The sequence below is a fragment of the Tupaia chinensis genome, unplaced genomic scaffold, assembly GCF_000334495.1.
Source record: "Tupaia chinensis unplaced genomic scaffold, TupChi_1.0 Scaffold000680_1, whole genome shotgun sequence".
Lineage (NCBI taxonomy): Eukaryota > Metazoa > Chordata > Mammalia > Scandentia > Tupaiidae > Tupaia > Tupaia belangeri.
In genome coordinates, this window is record NW_006160204.1 from 3,213,066 (window position 1) to 3,221,635 (window position 8,570).

Here is an 8,570-nt window from a genome sequence, read left to right on the forward strand (position 1 = left end):
TTTACACCAAGTATTAGCAGGAAAAGGCGGCTTTCAGGTCAGGATGTGTTACATGGGCCTTCTTGAAACATAAGCCCATGGGCCTAATGAATCTTTCATATTTAGATCGTTTTCTAGTAAAGTCATCTCCAACAAAGCAGGCTTTTGTAGCCATCCTCTTCCATGTCTTCTTTCTCTTTCCCATTCGAATAACTTTAATACTTCTGTTTCTCCCTGGGCTGGAACTTTGGGTAGAGGGACTTCCCATTTTCCCACTTTCTCTTTCCATTTTTGTTTAATCATATTGGAACATACTTTAGCTCAGGACTGTTCTTCTCTGTCCAACAGATAGGCAGGTGCTGCTCCTTGCGGAGTCTCTTCATCATTCTTCTGTTTGGTGTTCCTCTTTTCATGCGTCTTGATAGTCTTTTTTATTTGTATTTTCTCAGCATGGCGCTATTTATGATAGAGTTTAGCCTTCAGACCAGACATCTTTTTTGCCTTCTTGGAACGTTCATGGGCCTCCAAACTTTTGTTCTTCTTCTTTGTCTCATGGTAATCCAAACAGTATCCATAGCGTTTACCATGTAATTCAATATATTTGTTTTATGGCATGGTGACGGCTGCAGAGTGGCCAGGAACAGCCTCCTGGGTGCAAAGAAGTTGTCAAATTTCAGGTCTCCAATCTGGAATGTTTTTTAAGCTACTGGGGAAGGAATTGGAACTGCACAGCTGACCACATGGGATTCAGCTCCTTTAGCCACTAGTCTACAGGCTGATGCTGAAATTCTCTGTTTTTTACATGAGACTCTACCACCCAGAGTTTTAGCCTCTCTAAAATAGTACTAAGGCCAATTACATACACAGGTGATTCCCACTTTGGAGTCAGGTAGGTCTGGCTCAGTCCTGCCTCTTCTACTTGCTCTCTGTGCGAGCAGTCTCTCTGGCTTCAGTTTCCTTACCCGTGAAGTGGGCATGCAGCTAACTTCCTGCTCAGCATGAGAGCTAAGTGAGGTCAGGCAGGCACAGTGCCCCCAGGTGGTAGTGACCGACAGCGGCTATCTTCCCGTGTCCTACCTTCCTCTCCCTGTCTTGTGTTGTTGGACTCCATTCGCTATGAGGTAAAGTCCTCAGGCAGAGACAAAATAATTTGCTCAAGGTCATAGAATAAATTAATGAAGAAATAGGATGATACTTCTCAGTCTATAGGTTTCCAGGCTTCTTCTGAGCCAGACTGTCTCCACATTAAGAATTATTGTGACATTTCTTCCATTTGAGCCATTTACATAGTATCTCTGTGGTCTTGGCTGGCTCAGAACCGAAGGAATAATCAGCATTAAGAGGTTTTCTGACATTGAAATAAGCTGAAGGGTGAGTGTGCTGATAGAATGACTTTGCCTGTCGAGTGTAATTGGCTGTTGCTCGGGAAATATCCCCGTTATGTACAGATTTGAAGAGACCTGGCAATGCGCTATCATTTTATTAGAAATAATATTTACAATTTATAAGTGTAAAATCATCAGAGTTTCTGAAGGGGGCTGGTTAAGAATGAGAAATGACTTCATAGTGACTGTAATGCAGACTTCAGACAGGATGAAGTAAAATGATTTAGAATGACCAGCGCCATGCCATGAGAAGTCGCTGAAATATGTGAAGGGACGTGGTCAGGTGTGCTGCTTGGGCACCTGCATGAGTACAAGAAGAGGCGTCTTTCTAGTGAAACCCAAGCAGGGGGAGTTCATTTGTAAAGGACTAGATGATGAAGCCACTGTTGGCATAGGAATTAAACGTACCTATGAGTCAATTGGTCTAGCAACATAACTACTCACTGAAGTCTTCTGCGTTACAGTGAGCAGGGAGGTAGCTATTAGATTCCTCACTTCGTCCCAGTTTCTAGACACAGACAGCCCACTGCAGAGATGGACAGTCTATTCAACAGCCCAGTGTATGTTAGAAGTTGCAAATGAAACCAAACAAAGTCAAGTTAGTGATGGGGAGATTTTTTTGTCTTGTTTTGTTTTGAATTTGCTACAGGGCACATATCCTCACCAAAGAGAGACAGAAAATGAGAAAACCCACCCCCCCCATGGGGGTGGCTATGCTTTGCCTTCATTCTCCTCTCGGGATTTGGGGCACATGTATACATGCACCTGGTATGATTTTCAAGCCACTGGGTCCAGGTCTTGAACTGCACTGTCCACCATATAGGAACCAGCTTCCCTAACTACCACACCACAGGCTGGCCCAGTCATGGTGAGTTTTTAAAAGAAAAGTTTTTAACATTTAATTCAGAAGGAAAAAAAGAAATAACCCATAGCAGTTTGTTTTTCTTAAGTCATGCGAATAGAACTAATTTAAACAAAATTGTGGGATTACTGGCATTGTACACATGTCTTAATAAAACTATTCAGTTTGGAGGACATTTAAATTATGGCTGCTCTGTCTACCTGTAATGGGGTCCAACTCCTGTCTCATTAGTTCAACCCAGTTTCAAGCATGTGAAGGAGCAGGAAAAGCTGACCTTTCTGGAGTTTGAGTTCCTGGTGAGGAGATTCCATTTGCAGACCTGTAGAAATAGGAAATCAAATCCTAAACTGGAAGGAGTTACTTCTTTACAACAAACATTCACAGAGCATCTGCCACATGTCAATGTTGGTGCATGAAACAGGCTGTCTGCTAGCCCTTGGTAAACAGCCTAAGGGGGATTCGAAGTAAAACTACCCTAACACCCCACCTCAGCAGCAGGAGTCATGAAACTGAAGGACATTGTTAGGTCTGTTCTCTGTTGCTTAATAAGTGAATACCTGAAACAGAGTGATCTGAAAGAACACATGATTGATCCAGCTCTGTTTGGAGGTCCAAGGTTCAGGGGCTGCCTCTGGTCAGGGTCGTCTCGCTGCAGAAAGTCCCAGGACAGTGCAGGCACCACACAGAGAGAGGCAAGAGAGAGGCTGCCTCTGTGTCTACATCTCCTTACAAACCAACAAGGGGAGGCCGCCCTGCTCCTAACCTCCTGATCGCCTCCCTAAGGCCTCTCACCTCTGAACTCCACAGTGGATTAAGTTTTCATCCTCTTTTTTTTTTTTCTTTTTTTAAGAGTTTTTGCACTAGGCTATGTGCACTGGCTGGAGAGAGACAGAGAGAGGGAAAGCGAGAAATCACCCCCATGGGGCATGGCTGTGAAGCACATCCATTCTCTTCTTGGGACTTTGGGCATGTATACATACCCAGCGTGATTTTGAAGCCACTGGGTCCAAGACTTGAACCATACTCAGTCATGTGGGAGTCCCGATCCTTAAATACCAGGCCACCTGCTGACCCCAAGTTTTCATCCTCATCCCATCACAACCCCATTTCAACACATGAATTTTGGAGGATCACATTCAAACCTTACAGAGACAAAAGATTTAATATTTTAGTAACTCAAAATAAGTGACTTTCTGAGATTTCTGGTTAAAGTGAAAAGCTTTTCCTCTGAGCTATTTGCTTGCCGTTCATTCGACAAATATTCTCTGAGCACTTTCTGTGTGTTACTACAACCCTCCCCTACCCTCTGGACAGGATTTTACCTGATCTTCATTCCATAGGTGGCTCAAAGAAACAAAATGTTGGCAGTGGAGTTGGACTTTCAATCAAGGCGTGTCCCTTTCTAGCCCCTCCCCAAAGACAACATTCTTACCCCGGCCAGGACACAGTTTCTTTGGAAGTCACCTAGGCTTAATTCTAATACAGGATTTTTGCCTTGGATGTGGAAATTGAGACTCAAGCGAGCCAGGCTCAATCTGAATCAAGTCTGGAAACATTTCTGTGCCAGGAACAGGGCAAGAGGGCCCTTGTATCTAGGAAGTAAACCACAGGCCTGTTAGGGCCTCACCCTCACACAGCAGGCGCATGATGGGAACGCAGAGATCTGCACGCAGGCCCTCCTTGCAATGCTTTGTTGATGGCTCTGATCACCAGTGTCATTTCCTGGATAGCCATCCAACAAAGAAAGCCCCCAGTGATGTTTCCAGACCCCTGGTTGTGCATTAGAGGCAAGGGTCTTTCTGCCAATATTGCAGGGTACAATTTTTAAGTTTATCTATTTATTTTTCCCATAAGAAAGGAAAGGGGGTGGGGAGACATCTCCAACAAGGTCACCATGCTGTGATCCCATCTCTGACCTCAGTTGGCCCAGGTCCCAGACACACATCCTCAATGGCAAGCATGAACAGAGAGACCAGGAGATGAGAACCTGGGACCTTCCCATGTCACTTCTGCTTCTCAAAGCATGACATCGCCATGACTGATTAGTTGCAGGGCTAATTTTAAAGCTCTCAATTTTGACTCTACTTTTGACCCTGGGCCAGATAGAAGTTCAAATCTAAAAGTAAATAAATTCTGAGCTTGAGCCCAGAAGGGCAGAAGATGGAAAGGGAGGCTGAAAAGGCCACCCCTCCCTCAGCTCTAGGGTTTGCTTAACAAAGTGTCTCAGGGAAGAACTTGGGCTGTCACTCAAGGGGGAAGGAGAATAAAGCGGCTAGAGGTGGAGGAGGCAAGGGGAGGGATGCCTGGTTAGAGTTGAAGGTCACAAGGCTTGTCTTTCAAAAGCCTGAGAAGTCGGAGAGAACTACCCATTCATTCTCCAGGAGCAGTGGGGACATACATGCTCCTGTAGTTGTGAAATACGTGATGCATGAGAAATTAGCTGGTAAATACATTCCACATTAATGAGCACCCTTCCCTAATTCAATTCTCGAAGACCGCGTTCAAATTCTGTCTCTCATTTATCTCTGTGTGACTTTGGAAAAGCCATCAGGACCCAGACTTACAAGCTCTTCATGTGTGAAACAGGACTGAGAATCACTCATGCCCTTTCCTCAAGTTGGTTTTAGGAGAGTCACAAAAGGAGTTGAAAGCAAAACCATAGACTCCGCAAGGGACACACTGAGCGACTACACTCGGAATACATAGAGGTTGGGAGCCTTAAACTTAACTCTACAGTGCTGGGGGAAATAGATATTATCTCCAGAGCGATGGAGGAGAAAAGTGATTATGTAAATATTACTGGGGCTTCCTTTGCTGAATTGATGCTCGAGGATCATGACTGACTCCTTCATTGCTGTTTTCAAGGTGCCATTCACAGTGATTTGCAAGGAGTAGAGAAGTTCCATTAGTGAAGGAGGCAATGAAATGCTCAGGCGTCTATGAAGTATCCATTTATTAGTTAAATTTAAAGTACCTTACAACTCTGAATTCACCTTGCTAGCTTGTGAACACATACATGCTTTGTGAACATCTTGGTTTGTTTGGAAAATAATTCCCCTTAGTGTACTCAGAGACAGAAAGACACAGGAAAAAAATTAGAAAGTAAAACAATGGTCTCCTCTGAGATGCCTCTGAGGGAAGTGCGGAAGTCCCTCTTACCTCCCCAGAAACACATCTGTCCTAATTCAGATGTTAACGATGGAAGGTGAACAACTAACATATCCTGAGACATGTCGGATTCTACCGCATAGTGTTTAAAATTTAACTGTTATTTACCATTTCTGGATAACACACATACTTGTGAATTGTTTTACAATCATTTTATAGCTGCTCTGTGAGAGATAATTAAAACAAAACCACTTTAAATGAAGCTACTCAGAGGGACAAAGTTGTGGTGCCAATAATGTGCTATATAAATGCAAATGATCAGGATTTGTATTATAGTGAAAACCGCGTATATCATTTTTCATGGGACCAACATGTAAATATTGTAATAGTTCCCTGATTTATAAAGCACTTTTCTCCCTAAAAAGATAAACATTGCTAGCTATGCATTATTTAACAGGCCTTCCCAACTCTGAGGAATGAGGGAACCCATTCATTCACTAATCCCTTTACTGAGTTCCTACAATATCCAGCTCAAAACAGGTACTCAGTGTTTGACAACTGAATGCATGAGCAAGATGGCATTTCAGCAAAGTCTGTAAATGTCAGTAGACTTCATGTGAAAATGAGAGTTCAGGCAGAGGAAGGGAGAGTTACGAAGAATGAAACATTTAGGGAAGCACTGAGGAATTCAAAAGACGGCAAAAACAAGGAACAAGAACAGAAGCAACTGGAAGAATATTGGGCAAGTGAGTTGAGGCTATCATCAGCCCAGAGAAGAAATCCATTTTTTTAATCCTCAGAAAACGAAAATGTGAAAAAGAAAAAATGATAGGAAAATTTACTTGTGAGGTTAATGTTCTAGCGAAATAACTCCAATTGAGGGATAATCTGTATGTTTTAATTGCCCGAGAAGCTGATAAAAATGTAATCTCGGGAGAGTTGTAACATCATTAGGGTGAGTAAAACAACAGCCTCATCAGTGCTGGGAGCAGAGCGATCCACATTTCAGATTCTGCAGGAACCCTGGCTTGTAGAAAGAAGACTCATCTTAGAGTCCACCACATGCACTGGGTTGGGGAACCCTTTTTTAAAGATACCTTATTAACCACTGGTGGAACTAACATCTTGAAGAATACTCTGGAAAATATTAATTTAGAGTGCAGGAAAAAAGGGCAGAAGAACAACCTCCTGAAATTTGAATTTCAGTGTCCATTCATAACGTTTGATCGGAACATAAGCACACCTATTCATCTACATACATCTGCTGTTTGGAGTTCCACCAGCGGAACTGAGTGGTTATGACAGACCCACAAAGTCTGAAATATTAACTATCTGGACCTTTACAGAAATGGTTTCCCCTGGCTTAGAGCATTGCTCCTTTTAGTGTTTCTCATCATTCATTCATTCAACAAACATTCTGTCCAGACACTAAGGAGGCTAAATGCAGAGAGGCAGGGACGAAGATAAAACTGAGCACACAGTACCCACGTGCTTTCATGGGGATGGACACATGGTGAGGGCAGTACCACGAGGGTATGGCTAACTAGGGGTGAGGATGAGGAGAGGACAGGAAAGGTTTCAGGAAAGAAGTAACAGTCCACCTGGTTCTTAAGCATGACAATCGCACAGTGAGCAGTAGCCAGCCAGTCACTCTCAGATCTTACAGATGAACATACAGAAACTCAGAGAGGTCAATGGCTTGGTTAAGGTCAATTGACAAAAAAGGGTCAGAACAGGCCAGAGCCTACTTCTGGGCTTCCCACCTTCAGTCCCATGTGTCCTACAGAAGCAGGTTGTTTGTCAACAAGGGAAGGCCATCCGTGCAACCAGGTAGGAAGCCAGCAGAGGGGAATGGGACATGGGGCTGTGACTTTCCCAAGGCCTACATCTGATTCAGTCATGGCGACGACCACTGAGAGTGGAAACTCCATGTGCTTGCTGGCATGGGACAAACGTGACTTCACAATGGCCATCTGAGGGACCAGCAGATGGCATCATGGGTATGTTGCTAAATAGCCACATAGTTGGCCTGAGTTCAAATTCTAGATCCGGCAGTTTAAACTCAGGCCAGATGTGTGTGCATCCATGCCCAAAATCCCAAGAGGAGAATGGAGAAGAAGGGATTGTGGCGTGACCATCTCCCATCTCCTCTGGGGGGTGATTTCTCACTTTCAGTCTCTCTGTCTCTCTGGTGAGTGCACGTGCCCTATAGCAAAAACCTCTTTCTCTAAAAATAAATAAATAAATAAATAAAATGGTCATCCGAGAATGTAGGCAGTTGTCTTATGGACTGCAAGTTACTATTCTGAGAACTTAGCGCTATTTGTATTCTTTGAAGAACTGATGCCAAAGCCTGGATTTTGTTACCTTCTTGGAATCATTGGGAATATCCCAAGTTTGGAGTCTGTTTTATTTCTGTCACTCTGGTTTGGGATACATCCATGGAAGCTTGGAAGGGAAAAGAGTTGTCATTTTAAATTTAGCCATTTTCCAACCATTTTTAATTTGCTTTTTTGTTTTGTTTTAACAAAGGTGTTAAATGTCTACCATGTGTTAGAAACTTTTACATTGCATCATTTCAATAAGTTATGGTTTCTAGTGAATGAAAATTGTACTGAGCATATAAATGTTTCATTTCATTTTATTCTCAAAACAATCATGTGAAATATAGGTTTGTAAATTTGGAAGTGAAGGATCAGGATGAGTGGAAGGGAAGAAGGACATTGCTGTTAAGCAAACCTCAATTACAAAATTCGGAAGGTATTTCCTTTTTATTCTATTTTGATTAATTCCGCAGAGAATCACACTGAAACTTTTTATTATGCAAAAATATTTATTCCAATTTTTAGTTAACATTGCCATTGCCTGAAACTGCTCTATCTTCTTCCAGAGGCTTCTGAATGTCCATAGCTATGGATACACATTAATCTGCTACTTACCTGACCTTGGGAATTGCCCTGCTTTCTCCACACAGAGGGGTGAACCTGGGTATCTATTTAAATTTAAAACACATAGCTGTGGATGTAAATACTCCGGGGCTCCATAACCTTGAGTCCATGTCCAGTCTTTCCTCCCTTGCTTATCCCGCATTCTCTTGCTCATTATCTCCAGACTGACCTGGCTTAGACCACCTCTGGGGCCTTCCTGGAGCTGCTGCTGGTGAGCCTGTGGCCTGAGAACAGGAAGGGGATGATCTACTTTCACTGTGGGATTTGGGTCCTCTTATTCTAACACTG

The 8,570-nt window shown here is 43.1% G+C and overlaps 1 long non-coding RNA gene across 1 annotated transcript; it reads right to left on the minus strand.

The window, feature by feature from the left end:
• Positions 1-1,394: 1,394 nt before the first annotated feature.
• Positions 1,395-7,227, minus strand: LOC106736192 (uncharacterized). Its single transcript, XR_001371275.2, has 3 exons — positions 7,098-7,227; positions 2,501-2,545; positions 1,395-1,664 (listed from the first exon to the last, which is right to left on the minus strand). It is a non-coding gene; the product is annotated as an uncharacterized LOC106736192 (long non-coding RNA).
• Positions 7,228-8,570: the final 1,343 nt, after the last annotated feature.